We start from the raw sequence: 24,534 nt of genomic DNA, 5'->3' as shown, positions 1-24,534 counted from the left end.
AGATTGGCTGGTTTGATGGCCTTTCACAAATTTATGAAGTGGCCATCTTGCTGTGTTATATTACAGACGACTTCCGCCATTCAGGACTTAAGTTTGCTGACATATTTCATAACAATTCTCTTACCACAGTTCTTATGACAGTTTTTCAATAATTTCAACTGTTCCAGCAATGAAACAGTTTTGCGAACTGTCTATTGGATAGCGAAAACGAATATTTTCCTTATACCAGGCATACCTGATTACTGCATTCGGTGCTTCAAAATAATTACTAGTTTTATTTAGGCAAAACTGGGACGGAGGAAAAAATGCTCATGGCTATTGTTCTATATATTGTGCTGCGTACAAAACATACTTGATCAAATTCATAAAACGTGGTGATGCATACCGACAATGCATAAATGTCTGAAGTTTTCAATATTGCTCGTCTGATAAACTTGAAATATCATAGAATTATCGGAAATATACTGTACAACAATTTTCTAAAACATCCTTTACACCACTTTCTTTTCGAGAGACTGAATCACCCTATTATTTCTGGGTGGAATGAGAACTATATTAACAGTCTTTTCGTCATCTGCCGTAGGACAGAGGTGTTGTTACGTACCGATCAAAAGTGCACGAAAAGCAATGAATTAAAATGAATGAATTTCTGCCTTTCGTAAGACGTTTCCGATGTAATATTGAAACATATTCTCTACGATTTTTCCACATTTTGTTATGTTAATTAGAAGATTTTTGCAACCAAACAGTCATTGCTTTTTATATCATTTACCATAATTTGCTTTGAAGTTCCTGATGAAAGATATAAAGGTGTGGAAACAGTAACCCACTAATTTTTATCCCTGGCATTGTTGTATACGAGTGTGCCGTATCATACATCGACTGCAGAGAGACTTTGTCTTTTTTTCGTTCGAAATGCAAGCAGTTCTTGCACGAAACCCAACTCATTGACATTATACACAACATTTTAGGAGATAATGAGAAGCTCCATCTCCCTTCACCTACGACTTTCTCTGCAGTACTGCGTATTAATGATATATCTACACATTTACCGAAAGTAACCGTCGAAATTTTTCGACTTCCTTTTTCTTATAGTTTCTTGAATCGGCTTATCTTCATTGAAGAAGCCTGGAAATCAGTAATTTTGATCTCACTTGCAATTCAGAGTGCGAACACTTGTAGCTCTCCCTTGGTAACGGTGCACTGATTCTCACTAATAGTTGTAAATTTGCAGAATAGTTCTTCTGTCACACTTTTGTTAGTTTCATTTTGGTGCATATTTCGTAGCCGATGTAAATTTCTTTTTCATTTATACAATTCACGTTCAGATTTTACGAAACTAAACAAGCTTTTCTCACTGCTGTACTAAGGGGTTTTCTCACTCCTTCGTTCAGCCACAAAATTTAGAGCCTTTTCTTTCGTCACTGAAAACTATTACTCTAATTTTTTCTTTCTGATGGGGAGGTACTATATTTTTTCTGCACTTTGATCAGCACAAAATTATCGTTGAAACCACAATCCTCAGTATCGTCAGAGGTATGTCTTGTTTCTTCTAATGTTTCCACAATTTATAACGAAACGTCGACATCATTCTAATGAATCTCCAAGAAATTGTCTATTAAATAACACATATGAAGGTTTTCAGGAGACGTAGGTGATTTAAATTGAATACTACGTTCATCATTTTTCATCTTTGCAAGGTTGAAAACATAAACTGGATTCCTCATTACTGTGCTTAGATGATATTGCAGATTATTATGTATATTACCATAAATGAGTTCACCACTGTCAACAACTGCATCAGATAAACTATCAACGGAAACTACTGTTCGCTTTACAAATTACGATAGCATAGTGCCCTATGATCTGCTCATTGATGCTCTGTCAATCAAGGCTATGAACTTGCCATGTTACACATGCGCTGTCTGCTGCAGTTGCAGTAGGGCTTTTATTTCTCCAGCCACACAGTGAACTAAGAATTTCGAAAAAGGAAAAAGAAAACTTACAGTGGAACTTAGCAGCTAAACTTTTGACATAGTATTCTTCCTGCATAAAAAATTTCAGAACAGGTTTTCGACATATCAGACTGCACCATTCCTGTGGTGTCACCGCCAGACACCACACTTGCTAGGTGGTAGCCTTTAAATCGGCCGCGGTCCGTTAGTATATGTCGGACCCGCGTGTCGCCACTGTCAGTGATTGCAGACCGAGCGCCGCCACACGGCAGGTCTAGAGAGACTTCCTAGCACTCGCCCCAGTTGTACAGCCGACTTTGCTAGCGATGGTTCACTGGCAAAATTACGCTCTCATTTGCCGAGACGATAGTTAGCATAGCCTTCAGCTACGTCATTTGCTACGACCTAGCAATGCGCCATTATCATTTGCTATTTATCTTGTGATGCATGTACCGTCAGACCGATGTTCACCAATTATGGATTAAAGTTAAGTATTCCAGCAGCTACGTACTTTTCTTGCTAGTATAACTCCTTTAACTGTTCCAGACCTCACCCCAGCTTGCGTGAGTTTAAACGCGTGCCTTTCGGCTACCCGTCACTGTGGATTGGCTGTCTTGCCAGTCCACAACAATTCCTTTTTCAGTTGTTTCAAAACATGTCGGACAGCTTTTTCAGAGGATTCATTGAGGACTTCTATCCGTCTGATTGCTATGATTTCACTGTCTGCTGGTATCACTAAATCGTATACAACGAAAACAATTTGTCTAGGTCGCAACTAATATATTCTTTACTTTTCGTAACCAGTTTCAGTCAAACATTACTACCTTTTAGTTGTACTGCTGAAGAAGATCATTGTCGTTCCAGTATGTCTTCAAATATTATCATTGGTAAATAATCTGCAAAGATAAGTAAGAGATTTTAATGTCGTCTTTTACGCGTCCTTGTTGTCATTCTTACTATTATTATTACCATTATATTGAATTATTCAGTTCCTCTTCTTTGTTGTCGTATCCAGTTTTTCCGGTGCCCTTTCATATTCTCCTCACCTCTTCTTTCCTTTTATTGTGCTCATGTCGTTCTCGGTTTTCTGTTTCCCCTTCCTTCAAAGTTGTCAATATTTAATACTGTATTCTTAAACACGTGTATTTCTGTTATATCTGATTCTTTGATGTTCTTTCTTGCAGTTCCTTTCTAATTTCTGTAATCCATGCTACTGTCGGTTTGTTTTTACAGAAATACAGGGATATTTGTTTCTTTAGGCTGTTTCCATTCATTCGAAAGATTAATCTTCGACTGGTCATTACGTATGTTATTTCCTCTAAATTTTACCAGATTTCCTCGTTACTTCTCATTTTCTAACCACCTGCAGTTGGTATTTCACCCATTATTTCTGCGACTATCCGTCCTCCAAGTAACAATGTTCCATTCAGGTTATAGTTCATGGTTGGGCATTCATATGCATATAAACATCCTCGTTCTGTCACTGTGGTATATTATTCTAGTTCTGTTTTTGCAGTCATTTGTTTCTTGTTTTACATATTTTTTGTCAAACCATGTGCTCTTTCCATTTAATTAACTCTAACACCTACTGTAGATTTAATTAACTCTACTGTAGATTTAATTAACTCTAACATCTACTGTAGATTTTTCTATTGCATTCTTCTGTATAGCTTTTCCAACATATTTAATTTCATTTACTTGTTCTATTTTTTATTTGTCATAAATTTTGTTTCTTCGTCTGAAATTTTACGGCCATTTCAATTGGCTATTTTTTCGCTGAAGATTTACCTGGATAACCGCTTCTATCATAATTTCTGAAAATGTTCCAAAATCTTTTGCAAAACGGGGGTTTACCTTAATTCAAATCGTTTTCCTTCCCAGACTTATTTGTTCAGTTTTGTAAGTTTTAGCTTCAAATTCCATGCCCTTATTGTTCTTTGCAAAACGAGTTAAAAAATAAAGGTGATAAGCCACCCGTTTGTATAACACCAGTTTTTATTTTAAATGCTGACACATTTCTCCTATAAATTTAGCTTTAGATAGCGTATCTGTTAGAGTTCTATGAATTATGTTTGGTTAACACCAAATTCTCTGATGATTGTATCTAATATTTCTCTGTCTGCCGAATTTAATGCTTCGTTGAAGTCAATAAATGGTAATGTTATAGGTTTGCTGATTAACATTCTGTGATGAATTATTCATTTTAGGTTAAAAATTTGTTCTTCGCGTGGTCTTTCCTTTTCGGAAACCACCCTGATATTCTCCCTGTTTTCATCTAAAGTTTCCTCAAGTTCGTCCAAGAGCATTTTTGACACTGTTTTGTATGCTACAACTATTATTATACGTCCCTCGACCAGGACTCTGTGAAAATGCCCAATTGGATGCTTGAGTAACAAAGAAAGTAAGCCCCACGTGACTGCAGGCGCGTACTCAAGCAGGCGAATTTATGCAGCGGAGCTGAATAACGTCGTGCCGTACCTCGCGGTTGTACATCATTTCGCACAGCGGCACGGGCCAGGCGAACCACATATAACGGGCATCCGAAATGTGGAGAGTAACGCTCTGCAGCTAGCGGGGCGCGCTCGCATTGGGCGTTCCCGGCTCACTGGTGCCCAGCGGGAAGGCGGGCAAAAAAAGCTGCAACAGGCGCGCGGCAGGCACGAGAAATATATTGCGCTCTGGTATGCGCGTTCGGAATGCGAATGTGAAGTTCTGGGCCGCTAGGTACATTTGTTGCCCTCAAACTGCTATGCAAGCGCGCGTGCTTCGCGCGCAGCGTAAAAATTCGTTTCGTTTTGTTTCTGTTCTCTCGGACAGGCGTTCCCTATTTGTACGGCGGCAAGCCTGTCTCTTACACAGTTGCCCCGAAGCAGACGTTGTTCGCGGCAGAAATACAGCTTGAGTGGATTACATCCTGCAGTGACAAGATTGCGCAGAATTCTCTGGCATCCTGGCGTCCACAATCACTAACACGCGATACGCGCGTTGCGAGTTAAGTAAAAATAGAGGGGCTTCCAGCACCTGATTCGACAAAGATATGAAAATATCGGGACGAATCTATCACCACTTGCAGTACAACAGATTACTGACAGGTTATGTATGTTTAAGCTATTTTTTAACACAAATCTCTTATCTGGAATAGAAGGTGAAGTATTCTGCTTTGTATTTATTAAAAAATTTGCGTCTATAACTCAGTACAAACGGAAGCATTATAGGAAAGATATTCTGCCCGAAACAAAATGTAGGCCTTGACAAAATTTTGTGTAGATCATAAGCGCTTTTATTATAATCACTTATTACAAGCTTTCCTTTAAAGCAAAAGCACAAAATATAAGAATGATGCTACGTTTTCATGAACCAACACATATAAAATCAGTACTTCAACCATCTTCTCTAGGTAAGCGATACATACTTAATATAAGTGGAATATTTAAATTTGACTCATGAATGTGAGGGAACAAATTTTTTATTTTTATTTTTTTAACACTACGTGGTCATCAGCTTCCTTGCTGCCCACTTCGGACAACTAATCGTATGGTAAAGGTTCTGTACTTTCTTTTTAAAGAGTTCTCTAGCAGGGTGAATACAATGTTAAGGTTGTTTTGTCTCAGTGGAATGATACATCCTGATAAACACCACCACATCTAATAGTGGCCCAAACAATGATACTTAACTTTACGATACAATGCTGTTTACAGGCTAGAAAACTTTTTGAAAATTGAGTCTGACAATGGAAGTTCTTGAACTCACATTACTGGTAACATCATGATCAGTTTTCTGCCATGTTAGCAGGTCCTTTGAACCTCCATCTCATGCGGTCCGTTGCTACCTTCCTAATGCCGATGGATTTGCTGTTTACATGCGCCCCTCCTTCGTACTTAATATATCTCCAATGGTGTTTGGTTTCCTTCTTTTTATTACATACAGTAAGTGTCTTTGTTCTTCCACTCTTCTCAGTACCTGCTCCGTTTTAGGTTTCCGGATCTCAATCTGTAAATACGGAACCGATATAGCATCATTTCGTTGACCATTTGACTGTCTGTCCTATCGCTAAAAACGTTTTTCCTCAGGAAAGAGAACACGTGTCGAGCCGAAACTGATGACACATGCTAAGGTCAATACTGGAAATATAATAAACGTTAGTTTCTGAGTCACTACAGTCAAAAGATACGGCAATTTATACCACATGTTTAGATATATAGAGACTCACTCATTAAACCCTATACGGTACTTTTCATTGACTTTGAATCATAAAATTGGGCAAGAAACGAGATATCACAGTATCAAGAAGGAAAAATCAGAAAATTTTTAATTTGTAAGTATACCACACGAGGAAAAATTTTTCGTCATTTTTTATCTGACTGTCTATTTATCTGTCCGCCTTTTAAAACCAGTTTTTCTCAGGAACGAGTAGAGCTATCAGGTTGAAATTTATGTCTCACACTGTCTATAGACCCTTGGCGGCGTAATAAGTTTAAACTTACATGCGAATGATACCAAAACATACGGCCATTTGTGCTACATATTTTGAGTCTCAAAAACAAACTCATCAAAACCTAAGGGATAGTTCTCGTAGGTCTAGAATCACGTATTGTGGCAAGAATTAAGGTTTTATTGTGCAAGTACATGAGAAAAAAAACGAAAATTTTTAATTGGCAATTATATCACACGGAAAAATATTTATTTTGACGTTTGCTATCAGACGTCAAACGTGAAATTGAAACATTCCCGGAAGTCGTCGAATCCCTGAGACCAATATCTTGCCAATGTAAATGTTGTGAACAGTCAAAAACTGTCGAAGTTCCCGATTCCCAGAATGGATGTATTGTCTGTATACTTAATTATGTTTGCTGACGAAGCCCACACTGCGTGAGTCTTACTCACACCTGGCCAGTTTTTCACTCTATCCGTTCAACTCACTCTTTCCATACTCAGCCACGTCCAAGCCTGCAGCTTGCTCTGTCTTTCGCTCTCAGTGATCACGTTTCAGTACCATGGTGGGCACTGCATAAAAAACATTTTATTGGCTTTTACATCAGATCTTTGTCAATATTTCTGAAAATTCTGCTTTTCCTATAAAATACCTCTCTCGGCCCTGCTATTCAGGTTTTAATTTCTGTGCTGCTCTTCCTACTGATTTCTATCTTGCTTCCGAGGAACTAAAAGCTTTGCACATGATCTAATACTTCTCCATTTAGCATTATCTTTACCTTTTGATTTCGTCTTAGTACCATTACGTTTGCTTTGTTTGTACAGATTTTCATTCCGTAAATTTTCCTTTTAGCTTCAGTGGAATCCACCATATCTTGCACTTCTTTTGCAACTGTTGCTAGGAGAACCATGTCGTCTGGAAACCTCAGATACCATACGCTTGTTCCTCCGATTTTTACTCCCTGATATATGTTGCCTTAGTTGAAAAACGTGACGAGCGTAGAACATTGCTTATAAGAGAAAGAGGAAATTATTCAGTTTAGTCACAGTACGTGAAGGTAAAATTTATTAAACATCTACTTTCATCAAAAACTCCCACCGGCGCTTTTGTTGTCATTACTAATGCATTTTTGAAATAGGCGTTAGAGTCAATGGCAATGAGAAACAGACGAAATCGTTAAAACTGTACAAAGCTGCTGGGCCTCATGGAATACCTACCACATTCCACTGCGCTACGCGGAATTTTTTGTTGTGCTAGCTCTTCTTTTAACCATAATATACTGCACATTTCCCGAACACAAAACTCTCTCCAGTGGTTGGAACAAGGTACAGGTGACACACATTAACAAGAGGGGCAACAGAAGTAATCCATGACACTGCCGTCCTATATGGTTGACATCTATTTGTTGTAGCATCTTACAACACTTTCTGAGCTCAAATGCTGTGAGATATGTCTGACAGTATGAACTGCAAAAGAGAATCCCGAGAACGTCTATCATTTGAAACCAAACACACATATTATCTGTGACTGGGTCGAGGATATCTTTGTGTAAGGGACACAGAGTGTTGCCTTGGACGGAGAGTCGTCGAAAAATGTACAAGTGACTTCAGATGTGCCCCATGGGAGTGTAGTGGGACTGCTCTTGTTCACAACGTTTATTAATAACCTTAAACATCAGAATTTTTGCTTACTACTCTTTCATCTACAGCAAATTACTGCCTGAAAAAATCTAAAGAAATATACGACCAGATCTTGATAAGACTTGAAAGTGATGCAGAATTTTTTCAGAAATGTAGCACTGTGCACTTAACAGAACAAAATAAGAGCTACTGTTCTGTGACTACAATATTAATGATTCATACTTGGAATCAGGCAAGTCATACAAATACTTGAATGTAACAGTTTGTAGAGATATAAAATGGAACGCTCACATAGTCTAATTCCCACGTAAAACAAGTGACAGACTGCGATTCAGTGGCAGCAAGGATGAAATGCACTTAGATTACAAAGGAGATTGCACGTAAAACACACATCCTAGAAAATTTTGCAGAACTGTGGCACGCATACTGAGTGGGTCTGAAGAAGGATGCCGAACACACACAGATAACAGCAGCGCGAGTGGGCACCGGTTTGTTTGATCCACGGGAAAGTGTCATGGTGATGATGAAAGAACTGAACTAGCAGCTTCTCGAAGAAAGACGTAAACTATCCCATGTAAGAGTACTTAGGAAATTTCTAGAACCAACATTAAGGAATGAATCCTGAAATAGATAAATGGTTACAATTTAAGAAAATTACATAATTCTTTCAAAAGAAAGAACTTCACAAACTGAGTAAGTCAACAACCTCTGGCCATACTGAATTTGTAGTCATTTGTCCGTCTGTACATGTACATCACATCTATCGATTTCCGTTCCCTTTAGATAACTCTTTCGTGTTGTGTCTCTGTTTCTATTTTTTTCCTTTTAATCTATACGACAAACCGCATCGCATCGCTCGCGAAGGAAAGATGAAACAGGTTACACTGCGTACAAAGGCTTTTAAACAATCATTCTTCCTGCTCTCCATACGTAAATGGAGCGGAAAAATCCATAAGAAGTGATACGATGGGAAGATCCCACTTCCATGCATAAGAAGTGGTACAATGGGAAGATCCCACTTCCATGTACTTCACAGTGCGTTGCAGAGTATAGCTGTAGATGTAGACGTAGATGTAGATTTGCCGTATCATCTACAACTCCTTGTGATTTTTTTGTTTCGTTCTATTGCGATCTAGATACCTAGGAAGTAAATTATACATACACGACGATAATTTCACTCACATAACAAGTAACAATAATTCTGTGTGTGTGAAAGGCCTGGTGTGAGTCTTTCGATTGGACGCCACTTCGGCGACTTGCGTACTACTAATCAAGTGGTGCCTTACAGCATGAGCGCACAAATTGCCTCAGACAAAAGCTGCACCAAAAATATAAGCAAATATTCAATAACTGACATAAGAATTAAACATTAGTATCAAGAAATGTATTTAAATAATCTGTATTGACCTCAAATTAAGTATGCAAGTGACATGAACTGCTTGCCCTTCATGACATACGTGGGACATAAGTTGAGAATTTCAGTACTCACACAGATTCAAAGCGATGTGCCGATTTCCAGCAAATTATACAATGACCTAAATCGCAGGAGATAACGAAATTGAAGGCATAATGCTTTGGAACAAATGAACAGAGTACGATCCTGTAACCAATTTCAAGCCAAGGTGAAACACAGGGACCTTGATCTTTCGTAACTCCCTGCGCCTAACAGCTCGCCTTCACAAATCATCACAAGTTTACCACATGAAATTAATGAAAAATAAACGATGCGGTATGAGTTCCACACGAATGATCGATTGCAACACCTTGCCCGTAGGCAATCATTGGCAATAAATGGAACATTCTCAATAAATCTGTCGACAGCTGGCAACGCATCTGACCGGCGTCCACTCATCACACATCAAATCGTTCAAATGGCTCTGAGCACTATGCGACTTAACTTCTGAGGTCATCAGTCACCTAGAACTCAGAACTAATTAAACATAACTAACCTAAGGACATCACACACATCCATGCCCGAGGCAGGATTCGAACCTGCGACCGTAGCGGTCGCTCGGCTCCAGACTGTAGCGCCTAGAACCACACGGCCACTCCGACCGGCCATCACACATCACCCGGAACCAACTGGGTTTCGAACTTATTCGCGAGCATAACGCAACTCACTCATAGCTATCTGACTGGCAGGGAGAACGCGTAATCCACTTCTGCTGCTATGTCTCGGACATGAATCAAAGAAACTAATCTGCATCTCGATACTGGATACAGAGCGTCCTTGCAAAATGTTAGCTAAGACCAGTTCCAAAGTCACTGAAAGCAAACCTACTAAGGAACTGACAGTGCTGTCTAACACGCAACTTAATAGGAAGTTAAATGATAAGGAAAAATTTTTCATTTTCCTACAGTCATACAATGTAAAGTAGTTTCTACCTCTTTTTTGTAACTCCTTACATTTCTGCTGTCTTTGTTATAAAAAAAGGAGTCTCTGATTCTATATCAACGCAAAGTATTCTAATACTGTGTGAAAATTAAATCACTTGTTCAGCAATAAAACCCGAAATTATTGCTTTAGTTTAGCAAAAATAAAGTAATACAAGAAAACTTTCCACACTTTTTGCCTTTGATTACGTAATGGGCCTTCATTTTGCAGTGGTATTAGGCTTCGTGTCTCCTTTCCTAACTTCCACCTCGTTCTACTTGCGCAAACAACTCCACATTCTTCACTTCTTTCTGCTTTACAATCGTGAATAGAAAAATGGTGTTCGTCACGGTTGATCGCTTCTATTCAGACTTACAGGCTGTATCTACAAACTCGCTCTCTTCTTAGTCACTACTGGAACTTGTTGACGACTTTTTGTTTACATCTTTATGCCCCTCTCCGCTACTATTAGCTGAGACCTTTCTCACTGTCGGTTAAAACTCGACTCGGATTTTGTGTAGTAGCATACTCATTTTTAATTGCTTTGTTGTTTCACATGTTGGAGCTCCAGATGCTTTCTCTAGGTGTGTCATCGATTGCGTTTGAAGCCCTTTCTCCGGAGCACCACCCATTCCTCCACGCTGAATGACTTTTATTGCGGAAATTTCTGTTATTTGCTGTAACGTGTCGTTTACAACTTATTACCTGTACATTGCTCGTATCAGTTGTCTATCATCTTCAGCTAACGTACGAGGACGTGCTGAAAAGTCTTTTTCAGGCGGAAACTCTTACAGCTTCTTAAATAATTCAAACGTTACTAACATTATACACCTTTATTCTTCATGTTTACATATCTATTTCTCAACATGGTCACACTGGCAATGAACAAATTTCTCGCAGTGGGAGACCAGTTTGTTGATATCGCTACTATACAAGGTTTGACGTTGTTGGAGTTACAACCTCTTCTCTGCATGCAGAGCTTCATCACTATCAGATTGAAGTCCTGGAAGATGTTCTTTAAATTCTCGAAACAGGTGAAAATCAGATGGTACCGAGACGGTAATGTGTGCAAGATGATCGGTGACAGTGAATGCAAGGCGTCGTGTTGCTGCAGACGTCGGAGCACCCGTGCGTGGTCCGGGACTGTCATGCCGAAGTAGTGTGTGCTCCATGTGTGGACCAATTTTTCGAATTCCAACCTCGATTACAGCAAGCTGTTTTTCAAACTTCGAAGTGGTTACGTTACACATCGCCATTTTACTCGCCAATTCGTAGTCCTCTACGGGCACAGTAATGTAAATATGTAGACATAAAGAATAAAGATACAGAATGTTAATACCATTTGTTTTACAGTATTTAAAGACCCTCAAGAGCTTTCACATAAAAAATTTGATGGCATTACTTATTACCACGCTATCGTACTTACATCTGTATGACTTGAAGGTAAGGCATCATAATTACTCTTTCCATAACACTCATGGCTGAAATGCAATATTTCCAACATCGCTCTTGTATTCAAACTTATTGTTCGCATTTTCCAGATAAATAATAGCAATTGCATCTCTTTCAACTGATATGGCACAGTCTACTACCGGTTCTCTACTTGCTCCTGCTAAGAAGACAGGTTCTGGGACAGGCCTGTTTCATGCGATGAATTTCATCAAATATGAAGTATTTCCGCCCGGATAGTCGAGTGCGTAAACACGCCGCTTCTGAGATTCAGGGAGATGTTGGCTGACCCGAGCAGCGTTCATATCGCTGATAAACGGCGAGCGCTTGTGATCCGGTCAGCCTGGATTAGTTTACAAGCAATTTCCCGCATCGAACTAGGTGACTATGGAGCTGGAACCTACGTCCCGCCTCAGAGACAGGCTATGTAAATATTTAAAAAAAGTTCTCACACCTGAACGTGGGATTTACTCTAGACACAGACAGACGGGCTACAATAATTCCGTCCTGGGGAGTGGGATATCATGAGGAAGACATCATGCCACGAATTGTCATTAACAGTGACGTAATCCCCCTAAAGGAACGGGAAAACACAAGGAAGAAGAAGAAGAAGAACAATGAAGTATGCTATTTGTCTCCCCACGGATGCCTGATAGTTTCCAATACTCATTACTGTCTGGTTCTTTAATTTCCATTTTTAGAGATCTTATTCCATTTGGGACGAGGGACGGATAAAAATCTGCTCAGACATCGTTCCAGATTGCGTGAATATTTCCATAAGTCTCAGTAAGAGCTGTACTGCTACGTTTGGAACTTCCATTGGAGTTTCCAGACTGAGATTGTCACTCTGCAGCGGAGTGTGCGCTGATATGAAACTTCCTGGCAGATTAAAACTGTGTGCCCGACCGAGACTCGAACTCGGGACCTTTGCCTTTCGCGGGCAAGTGCTCTCTCCGCTGCAGAGTGAAAATCTCATTCTGGAAACATCCCCCAGGCTGTGGCTAGGCCATGTCTCCGCAGTATCCTTTCTTTCAGGAGTGCTAGTTCTGCAAGGTTCGCAGGAGAGCTTCTGTAAAGTTTGGAAGGTAGGAGATACTGGCAGAAGTAAAGCTGTGAGACCGGGCGTGAGTCGTGCTTCGGTAGCTCAGTTGGTAGAGCACTTGCCCGCGAAAGGCAAAGGTCCCGAGTTCGAGTCTCGGTCGGGCACACAGTTTTAATCTGCCAGGAAGTTCCATTTGAGTGTTAAAAACACACACTTTTGTCCAGTTGCCTTCGATTGAGTTAATTTCGAGTCATAGCTTGTTGCTAATGATGTCTCAAAGCCAGCAGCACAGTCACCGATTACTCACTCATATACCGTACGACAGTTACAGGGAGCGCCGAATTCATATTCTTGAAGAAAAACGGCTTGTTGCACAAAGCGCATAGTATCCGACGCATGTTGTTCCATCTGTTATTCATATGATTTTGAAACGCATCCCGGTTGGTTTTTGAACATTTTTGATAAGTTCTAAGTTGATTTCGGAACGAATCAGAAGCTGATTTTTAAATCGTGCGAAGTGTATGTGATGTCTCTGCCAGAGGAACTGCAGTCGCATCTACAAGTTAAAAGCTTTCCCGCAGACAATAGGGTATGGGGCTATAGGAGCTCAACAGAATAAACCCGAACGGGTGAATGACAATCGCTGTATGTTTATGTGGTTGACTGGGTGTGTGAATGAGCACCGTTCTCATAATTATTTGCAGAATCCATAGTCAGACAACCAGAGTGGAAATAAACGACTAACAGGTAAGAAAGATTACATTTTATCTTATCTGTGTATAAAAGAAAATGAAATGTTGACAGAAATTTATTGCCAGATCGCTACACTGGCAGTTGTACAGTCCCCAGTTAGCAGCCGCTTTCAGTTCAACTCTCGGAAAACTGGTTGTACGAATGTGTAACAACGCCTAACTGGAGCGTAAAGAATAAACGCTGGATAACTGAACATGTGATCCTGCTAGGGCTAGTGAAGTTAATTGGAGAGCAAGTTTTGACAATGGTAGGAATAATTACAGAATTAGTAATGACAAGATTGTTTGCTGGAACGAGGAAGGAGAAGAAACCGGGACATCACATAAGTTATATGAAAGAATATGACGATTCCAAATTTATATAAAAAATTCGTACTACTAGTTTTCGATCTTATGCTGGAAGAATTGGAGCATATGATTGAAATGAGAAACTATTTCCTAACATAAAACTTTTTGCTTTTACTAGGCCTAGTACGAATGTGATACTGGTACTTCGTGATGTTCTGTCGTATTATTTATGTAAATGAAGTACATAAAAATGACCATTTCTGCCAAAACATTCACGCTTATTGGCCAAGCGTTGTAATTGCTGCAATATTAGGACGGTCTATTACGTTTTATCTAGCAGAGTGTGACAAAAACAGATGAAATCAAGTAGAGAAACCACACCAGTCTCTGGGCACTATTCGTATTAACACCTTCTCAGTATTAGACAACGACATGTTCATTTTTCATGCAGCAAAACGTTTGACGAACTTTGATGAGGTAACAGATTTTCTCGCAGAAAGCAAAGAGCATCGTGTAAAGCTATAGGAAGATTAGAGAGAAAAACTCTTGGATGTAAGGATTGAAGAAATGTGTACTGTCTTGGTTGTCTTTGTCTTTACTGATTTTATGTTTCCTATAATTAATTTTAGGTCACACAAAAGATAATGTTATTAGCTAATAGGCAATAAAATAAAGACTCTCGGGTCACAAATAATCCCACTGTGTGTTAACCATAAATTCTTCTAAGGGGTGTAGGACGTCAAACAGGTCGACTCGGAGCAGGAGAATCACCGCAGGGCATTTTAATTTCCACTGTCTTGAATATAGGTTTGATGGCTTCCATTACATATATACACGTTTGGATTCCGCAGAGCGAAATACAGTGATGTGAAGTAGACGAATGCTGTGTGAAGAGGCGTGGCACTGAACCTTGGCACACCTAAGATCGAATAACATTCTTACGTTTCCTCGAACCTCATCTTTTATATACCAAACTCTTCAGAACGATGTGCGCTATAAAATAAACGTATTTTTGAAAGATCTATGCTTTTTTTTAATTTTTTACTCCAATCTCATACGTTCGAAGGGTAGGGGTGCCATTATCAAGCTTTTACCCCAGTTCGGAAATATCGTAGATCCGAGGCTGACCAAAGGTTGAAATAGTTGAGCGACTTGTCACTATTAAGTTTGAAAGCCTACTTGATCTCTTGTTAGTCTCATATTTTCAGTTACCGAGCTCTGAATTTTGAGAGCTGTTGGCCTTGGCGAATTCAATTTTCACTGTATTGTTTCGCCGATACGTTTCCGCTGTTATTTGTGGTTCTCACACACTTAATAAATTGTAAAAGCTATCATTTACACGTAGCACAACTGTGCAGTAGACGCTACGCTAGATGGTACCAATAACACTAACTTGCGAACACAGTGCAACGCACGCAACTAACAGGCACATGGTCGACTGCTACGAGCGCTGAGGTGGAACCGACCACTAGGCTAGCGTGGCATAAAGAGACCGGAAACAAATCGTGCAATAGCTACACTGTTTGCTGCAAAAGGTCTGGTGGTTCAGACTGACCAAACCGTACCACCGAGAGGCGTGACGCTGCTGAGTACGATACGTCGCCGCCCAAGTCTCATCAGAAACAGGCACTGAAGACTCGCAGTATTCCTCTATAAATGAAAGACTATGGCTTAATAGACCGTTCATTAGACTACATTATATGCGAATTGTCAATAACAACAACTCAAGGAGACGCAAACAAATTCATAATGGCCTCTTCAAAGGGTATTTCTTGACTAAGCTCCACAGGTAAATGGATATGATGCAATTATCAGATTAATGGCGTCTTATAGTCAATAAATATGACTTTATGCTACTTTTTCAATATTTCATTGAGTTTGTTTTACATCACATTTTTCTATTTACCATGTGTCACATATTTCTTTTGTGTGTATGGGTCCATAACCGCTATAAATTTATTGTGGGAATTCGTTAGTATACGTAGGACGTTTTTATTTTTGAAACGAACTCTTTATTTTATGTTTTGTGCTGTTAGCATTTTCGAACTATCTCGGTGACAGTGAGAACATTAATGCAGAGGAACCTCCTAACTGCATCCATAATGAAGATTACTCATGAACGTGGTGGTAATAATCACAACTTTCAAAGATGTGAGTACCATACACTGTATAAAGTGACAAATGCAACCATTATGCGGGTCTTCGTCACTCCAGCAGCATAAAACCCTGACTCATTATCTGTCAGCACTTTTTTCTTTTCTTTTTAGTAGGGTCATATTACTGCTGAAACAATTATGCATGTCATATTTCACTTTCAGCACATCAGGTCTTCCCTATCTCTGAGGTCATTCCAAGAACCATGACATCCTGCGATGGGCTGCCCATCTACAAATTTTGCATGAAGCATTCCCCCACCTTGAGCGTCCATCCCCCTTTGCATTTGACGCGACTGCAGTTCGCATGCATGTCACATTTTGCTCACATCAGCATCCAGCCACTAGCCCACCAGCCCCTGCACCCTTCATTCGTGCAATTTTAATGAAGCACCAAACGCCTCCCCCCCCCCAACCCCCCCCCCCCAGATTCCATGCTCCCTGCACCTAACACCTCCACTCGGCAACTATGTGTGCATTTCCTAAAATCCGCTTAAGAACTTGCCCACCAGTCCTCAGATTCGGAACTTTGATTTAAGGGGGGTAGGACGTCAAACGGGTCGACTTGGAGCAGGAGAGGCACCACAGGACATTTTATTTCCTACTGTCTATACTTTTACAAATAAATTCATAAAACTTTGTCAGCATGACCAGGAAGGATTCAGGATTCACACTCATAGCAGTGGCACTGCAAAAACATAACAAAATATTTTTTTTTAGATATTAAATTTCATCATTTTTTCACTTACTGTTGGCTGCATTTGTTGCTATAGGTACATTTTTCTTCACAAGTAAGAGAGATTCTTTGATGAATTTTGCACAGCATACAAACCATACTTACAGGTGTATGAAACTCCAGAATTTTCCAAATCTATTAAAATTTGTGGTAAAAACTGAGATAATTAACTACAAAATTTGATTTTTTCTAAACATAAAGTTTAAAACGTAACATCTCATTCATTTTTTCATAAATTAAATAGATTCTAGAATTTCAGACACCTGTAAGTATGGTTTGTATGCTGTGCAAAATTCATTGAACAATCTCTCTTACTTATGAAGAAAAGTGTACCTATAGCAACAAATGCAGCCAATAGTAAGTTAAAAAAATAATGAAATTTCACATGTAAAAAATTATTTTTTTATGTTTTTTAACTTCCGCTGCTATGAGTGTCAATCCTGAATCCTTCCTGGTCATACTGACAAAGTTTTATGAATTTACTTGTAAAAGTATAGACAGTAGGAAATAAAATGTCCTGTGGTGCCTCTCCTGCTCCAAGTTGCCCCGTTTGACGTCCTACCCCCCTTAAGGCTGTATATCATTCGACATAGAATGTTGGAAATAGTAGGTAGCATATTTCTCTACAAATTATTAAAAACTAACATTTGTTTATGAAATAAATAACAAAATAAGAATTTTTGTTTGTAGAAAATGAGGTTCTTTTTACCTAAAGTGCTACCTAACAAGCTATCAAAACGTAAATAAAATCAAGTTCTCTTTCACATCCTGCTTGCTCCTGTCGCCAGCAGATTGCTGAACTGTAGGTAATGAGTGGTAGCGCCACCAGCAGATAGCTGCACGGAAATATCGACCTTGGTTCGATTTCTGTACCACTCAGTACATGGCTTCACCACTAGAATCATCCTTAGGTCATTCGTTGTACCATGAATAAGTAGTACTCACTGTTACCAACTGATGGCTCTATAGTAAAACAAAACAACAGTCCTAAATTAATTATTTTTGTCAGCTAAGATGTTCCAATGTTTTAAAATATCTGAAAAATACATCAGCAGCCCAAACACAGCTATGTTACACCGAGTGTCCACAACTTAGTTGAGGTTAATACATGGAAAAATGCTGTAAGACTAAAATCATAGGATGAGATGTCACAATATTTCAATTAAAAACTGTTCTCCAGATCTAAGATGTTGAAAAAATTCTGAAATATTTGTAAAGTAAGTCATTAGGGTGAAAAAATTATGCTATTTACATAGATAGATGAGGGTAAGTTAGATTTTCAAACCGCAGTTTTGTACTGCCCCCATATATAGCTGCACAATTAAAAAATGCAACAGAGGGTATATTAATTACTTTTCCGCGTATAAAATGTTGAGAAAATTGTAAAATATCTACAAAACACGTCAGTAGCGTGAAAAAAAATGCGTTGTTTACATTCTAATTCAGATGAATACATGAAAACCGATGTTTGGTGTCGCAATATTGCAAAAAAAGGTCTGCAATGTAAGAGAAAGCATGAGCAGATTACTATATATACGTAATTTCGCCAAATTAGTGCCAAAAACTTCAAAGTATACACCCCAATGGTACACTTCAACGTCTAATAACAGTTGACATTTTAGAAGTTAAGCATGAAAATTCTATGTCATAAAAATATCCTGAAGGAGGATGTAACAGCGGAAAAATAAGTGTTAGCTAAGCAGCCAAGTAGACAGACTGAATGTAACTAATGAGACCCCATATAACACACCCCAAAATAAAATATTTCTGAGTCAGTGAAATAGCACGGTGTTTACATTACTTGTTGAGGTTAATACATAAAGAAAACGCTCCAAAACTCAAAACAATTAAAGTGGTATCACGTAAGACTGTGATGTAAAAGGAAGTGTAAGCTAATTTCCACATTTGCAGGTATTCATCAAATTATTGCCCCCAATATTCTAAAGTATGTGCGCCAATGGTAGACTGTAATGTCAAATGACGGCTGGCACTTTAGAAGTTGTGCTTAATAATCTGACATCATAAAACTACGCTAAACCGGTTTGTAACTATAGAAAAATATGTGTTAGTTAAGCAGGCAAACATATTGACGGTAATTAATTAGTCTCACTCACAACACACCACCAAAGTATGTATTCTCGAGTTTAGGAAAGTTCTCAAGCACCATTTCAGGAGAAACATAGATAATGAACAGCGTTATTCACTAGAAAAATATAGGCAAAATTATTCACTGTCAGTTATTGCTATTATTATAAATGATTCAGGCATACTGAAGGCTACAGTCAGAAGGCTTCGTAAACGCTTTATAGGATGTATGTGTCCGATATTATTGGTCACAGTATTTTAAAAGATACATCAGCAGCACAGAAAGAGCGATGTCCACATACATAAATACTTAAAGTGTACATTCAATCTTTGCCGCTGTATTTCTGGAAACAATGATCCATGAAAATGAAATCGTGTAACCAATGGTACCACCACAAACACACATATACCCACGCAAGCACGCACGCGCGCTCCCGCACAAGCATCTTACTAGAGAAATAAGGTTAGAATAAGGTGTTTTTAATTGCAAAATATTGCTAAGACAACAGAAGAACATGTAGGCCTGCTGCTTGTAAGTACACGAGCAAAGAAGTTAAAAGTGATAGATGTGACATTTCCAAAGTAACGGTGAGAGATGTGACATTTACAAAGTAGCTGTGAGAGATGTGACATTCCCAAAGACAATGTCAGAGTCTGTACCTCGGAAAAACCACTTACCGTATTTTGTGAGACGCCTCACACTTTGCAAGCGCAAACTAAATACTGTCACATCTAAGTTGTCTGTTTAATTCATTAAATATAAATTGTACTATAAAGAAAATCTAGATGAAAATTAGATTTCGAATACTTTGCAGACACAAAGATCCATGATAATAGGCCTAACGCTTAATGCAATATTTTGTATTAAATACATTGTTGTAAATGCTAAACAAATGTCTCAACATGTATTAAAGTGATACTATTCTCCATAACGTACAGACATGCAGACACAGACGCGTAAATCATACTCTTCTGAAAAATTCGTGATTCACAGTCAGAGATGACGTTAGAGATTCTACCATCCCATGATACTGCCTCAGATGGAATATTCCCTTAATATCAAGCCATCAACCACATTGTACAGCTAAAAGAAAATGGATGCAAATATTACGAATCATGGTACCTCAGCATTTCAGTGTCACAATATGACATTGCCGGCTGGCAGAGACAAAGATCTCGACTTTGAAATACATGGAAAGCAGAGACGAAATTATATGATTACAGCGGCAATAGCGATTCGGATTTACCAGTAAATGTCGAAATGACGTAGTTATATTCTACAACAGACTAATCGAAAATAAAGATACATCAAGTAGATGCCTAAACAGCCTTACTCAGAGATCAGAAACACGATCCATTCTCTAGTGTTCTCCAGCCTGAGAACACTATGCAACTTAGCCAAGAAAAACATAAAAGTTTCACTTGGTCACATGTGTGGATACTGCGAAAAAGCAATTGGCACGGACCAGAATGGATCACATCATAAATACTGGTAGATGGCATTTAATACACCAAATGGATTTTCCACAGGGACAAAGTACACGATCCATCCTTTTCTTAGCTGTAAGATTCTATTGTACCCTTTATTTGGATTCTCAACGCAGTGGCATTCTGACCTGATTTATATGAGCTGCAAGTAATGTTGTGCTGATAACAACATAACAACACTTTGCAGAGTTTTACACTCATGGAATAGCTGCTTGCAATGATAATTTAGGAGTGCTCCATATTGTGAACCTCTCTGTGTACATAAAAAGTTCAGTCTATGTGCGATGTTCTGCAGTTTGTGTGCTTTAGTAATAAGTCACCTAAGCACAGTTAGTGTGTTATGCATACGAATGAAAGGAGATCTGGAAATGTAGGATGTCAAAGTCATATAGGGATCGCCAAACTTTCAGCTACCTAGTTTCAGCTCCTTATCGAGATCATACAACCGTCCTCATCCCACGTGAAGAAATGATTCTAAATGGGAGACTTTTTAAGTTTTTACCACGGCAGCTAATAAGAAAGCATAAAGTATTCTCAAATTTTAATAATTATTGCATGTATATCTCACACAGTAAACAACTCTCTCTTTATTTTTATTTAGTGTAGTTTTAATAACACCCAGTTTAATCTTTCACTGATAATTTAAATCTACATCGGACTTCTTTAATCCTTTCTCCAGCCAGTGATTTGACTGGTACAAAGTATGTATGCTATCCAATACCAATACAAAACTAAGTCTTTTCCTGGAAACTACCTCTTTCCTCTGTTCCTGCCAGCAGATTTTGTAGGCGACAGTATTTGGTGATTTTAATGTTACCTCTTATTTCCTGCGTAGCACTGGTGTTATAACTCTCCACATCTTCCTGGGTGTACGCTACCAGCTCTTCTGCTGGATATTATTGTAGAATTTCCCTTCCGATCTGTATGTTTACAACTTTAGAAAAAGAATGGCCAATAAATGCTGTTATTCCGTTGGTTTAAGCTTTGCAAACCGATGATCTGTTTTGCTAGATGCTTTACAACCAGATCAGAGCATTTAAATACTCTGTAACAGTTCTTTTTAAGCACGTCCAAGTGGGACAGGAGCTTTATAAAATTATCTTAAAGTAGTGAACTTGCTCCAATCCATCATTTTCTGCTAGAAATCCAATATGTGACCATTTAACAGTGCTAACAGTAAGTGCAGATATTTTATACTCACAAATCGTAGTCACATTCTGCCATACAGGCTGTGTAAAGTAATATGTAAGCGTTGTCTGCACATTTGCAATAGCTTTTTCTTTTACCAACTGCAGTTTATATTCTTCCTTTACGGCACTTATCTTCGTCGTATACTCCAGTTTTCGGTTTATAACTTTGATCTCTTCCATTTCCAGTTTTCATTTTTCTACATACATCACAGAAACTGCATATTATTTTATAGATTTATTCTACAATTGGAGATCATTCAGTCTATTTAAATTGCCCTACCGTTGTCAAAAATCAGATTACTGTTTCCCTGGAGGTTTCCGTCCATGCAGAAGCTGAAGCTAGATGTTAGGTAGTCGCATACTGTCAGTCTTCACTACGTTAAAAATCAAGGCAAAATTTTGTGTTATGTCCAAATCAAAAGGTAATAATCGTGTACATTAAACTGCCGCAGTATTCCAGGCATTTTACTCTGAACCAATTTCACTTTATATGGTATAGCCACAGGATGTCCATATTTCCTATAAATGGTTTCCAACGCTTACTTGCCGATTTTTTTTCAGTATTCCTCTTACTGTCATACTGTTGTTCTCAAGTAGAAGAAAAGATAGCTTCGCATTGACAGCATGTCTCACAGTCACGAACCAGGAGAATTTAGTTCGTAGGTAACAATGAAATGATCCACACATCTTCTTTTGTAAGGTTACTAACTGTCCCTTCTCTAATAGCTCCTAACAATCCACTTGATGACGGGTTTTAGCAACCACAGTGTTGCCGTAGAACAGTCCTGTAATAGGTGTAAGCACATTTATATTCTTCCTGCTAATAAGTGTGCCATGTTTGTCGTGATATATACTACCAATATCAGTAACAAGATTGTCCATGTTCTCCAGTAATAACAACAGACTAAAGAGTTCGTCGGTTGGTCTCTTCTTCCAATTTAATAACGGAGGGACGCTTAGCATGTTGGAGAAAGACATGTTAGTACTTTCTACTGCCACAGAAGACTGATGGATTGCATCTGTCAAGCCTTCTTTTACACTCTATAGATCAAAAGTGCCGGCACTTCTGATCATGTGACCTCCTGCTCGTTCCTCATCAACTTGCAGTTGAACTGTGAATTGTTAACTCAGCTGCACTTTCATGTCTACTCGTTTCTCAATTTCTGCAGCTCTGTCAAGAGACTGGTTTTGGGCATCATGCATTAGGCGTCAGGCAACAGACATCATCTGCCAGGAATTAGGTATCATGTGGCATGTACTGGACATCATGCGTTGGGGATCATGCATCACGTGTGAGGCGTCAGGCAACCAGAACACTCATTCGAAGAAATGTGATTACAGTTTCACGGCGACTGTGATAGCTTGAAAATGCACGAAGGGGTGAAATCAGCTAATAACGCAAAAACAAAAAATATAGTTCTTGGAATGTACCGTCTATGCAACTAAATGAAGGCAGTTTGTTTATTGCCATACACATTTCGCTTATTTGAGAACCATCATCACGGGCTTGAAATACAATAAACGTATTAAAACTTCCTGTCGGATTAAAACTGTGTGCTAGACCGAGACTCGAACTCGGGACCTTTGCCTTTCGCGGGCAAGTGCTTTACCAACTGAGCTACCCAAGCACGACTCACGCCCCGTCCTAACAGCTTTACTTCTGCCAGTACCTCGTCTCCTACCTTCCAAACTTTACAGAAGCTCTCCTGCGAACCTTGCAGAACTAGCACTCCTGAAAGAAAGGATATTGCGGAGACATGGCTTAGCCACAGCCTGGGGGATGTTTCCGGAATGAGATTTTCACTCTCCCCCGTCGAAGGTTCGAGTCTTCCATCGGGCATGGGAGTGTGTGTTGTCCATAGCCTAATCCTATTTAAGTTAGATTAAATAGTGTGTACGCTTAGGGACCCATGACGTCAGCAGTTTGATCCCATAAAACCTTACCACAAATTTCCATTTTAAACGTATTGTGTGTAGATATGATATGCTATATTTTTAGGCTAGAAGGAACTTTTGTAGCACAAGTTCCTTATTGCGAATGTATCGTTCGGTGTTATTTGCGATTTCCAGCGCTGTTAACACATTTGTGGGGTCCTGGAAATGTATTTGTTAGTTTTCATACTCCAACTGGCCGATTTCTGGTGTTGTTCCATCCACATTTGTCACATCACATGTTTCACTTTCCATTTAGTGATTAACATGTGTGTGTTTCTGATTTGTAGTGTTGCCAACTGTGGTTGTGTGTTTGTCTTTTATTTGTGTCGTGTTTGACGTTTTTCATTTGCTGTGTGTGTGTGTGTGTGTTAGTTGATTATACTTCTTTTGTTTGAATTGGTGTGTGTATAATTTTCTGTGTGCAAATGTATATATATTTTTTGTATTATGAGTTTGTGAGTGTGTGTGTTTGTGTGTGTGCGTGTGTTTTTTCTGTGTGTTAACATTTTTTATTTTATATTAAATATATTTTTTTTTTACCTGGCAACGCATAGATCACACTGTGAGTACATCCTGATGCCGACTGAAAGCTCCAGCACACTTTGAAGGCCTTTGAATGATTCGTACATTGCCAGCAATATATTAACTTTCTTCTTTCTCGCAATATAAGAGGTTTACATCGTAGTGGAATTATGGTGGCAAAATTTTAATGACTTTAAGACTGCCTTTAGTAGCTATTACGCCAAAACTGTTTTGTATCTATTAGTATTTAACCTAAGAAAGGCAGCAACATTGCACCTAACCATTGGTGAGTCACTATCGTTTAGAATCGCCAAATTAGATTCGCTCTCACGACTCACGCAGTCTTCACATCGTGCTGGCATACTTTCAACATCATAATACACTCCTGGAAATGGAAAAAAGAACACATTGACACCGGTGTGTCAGACCCACCATACTTGCTCCGGACACTGCGAGAGGGCTGTACAAGCAATGATCACACGCACGGCACAGC

This window comes from Schistocerca serialis, chromosome 7, assembly GCF_023864345.2.
Source record: "Schistocerca serialis cubense isolate TAMUIC-IGC-003099 chromosome 7, iqSchSeri2.2, whole genome shotgun sequence".
NCBI classification, from domain to species: Eukaryota; Metazoa; Arthropoda; class Insecta; order Orthoptera; family Acrididae; genus Schistocerca; species Schistocerca serialis.
The sequence above is the reverse complement of the archived record's forward strand: the minus strand, read 5'-3'. Positions refer to the sequence as shown.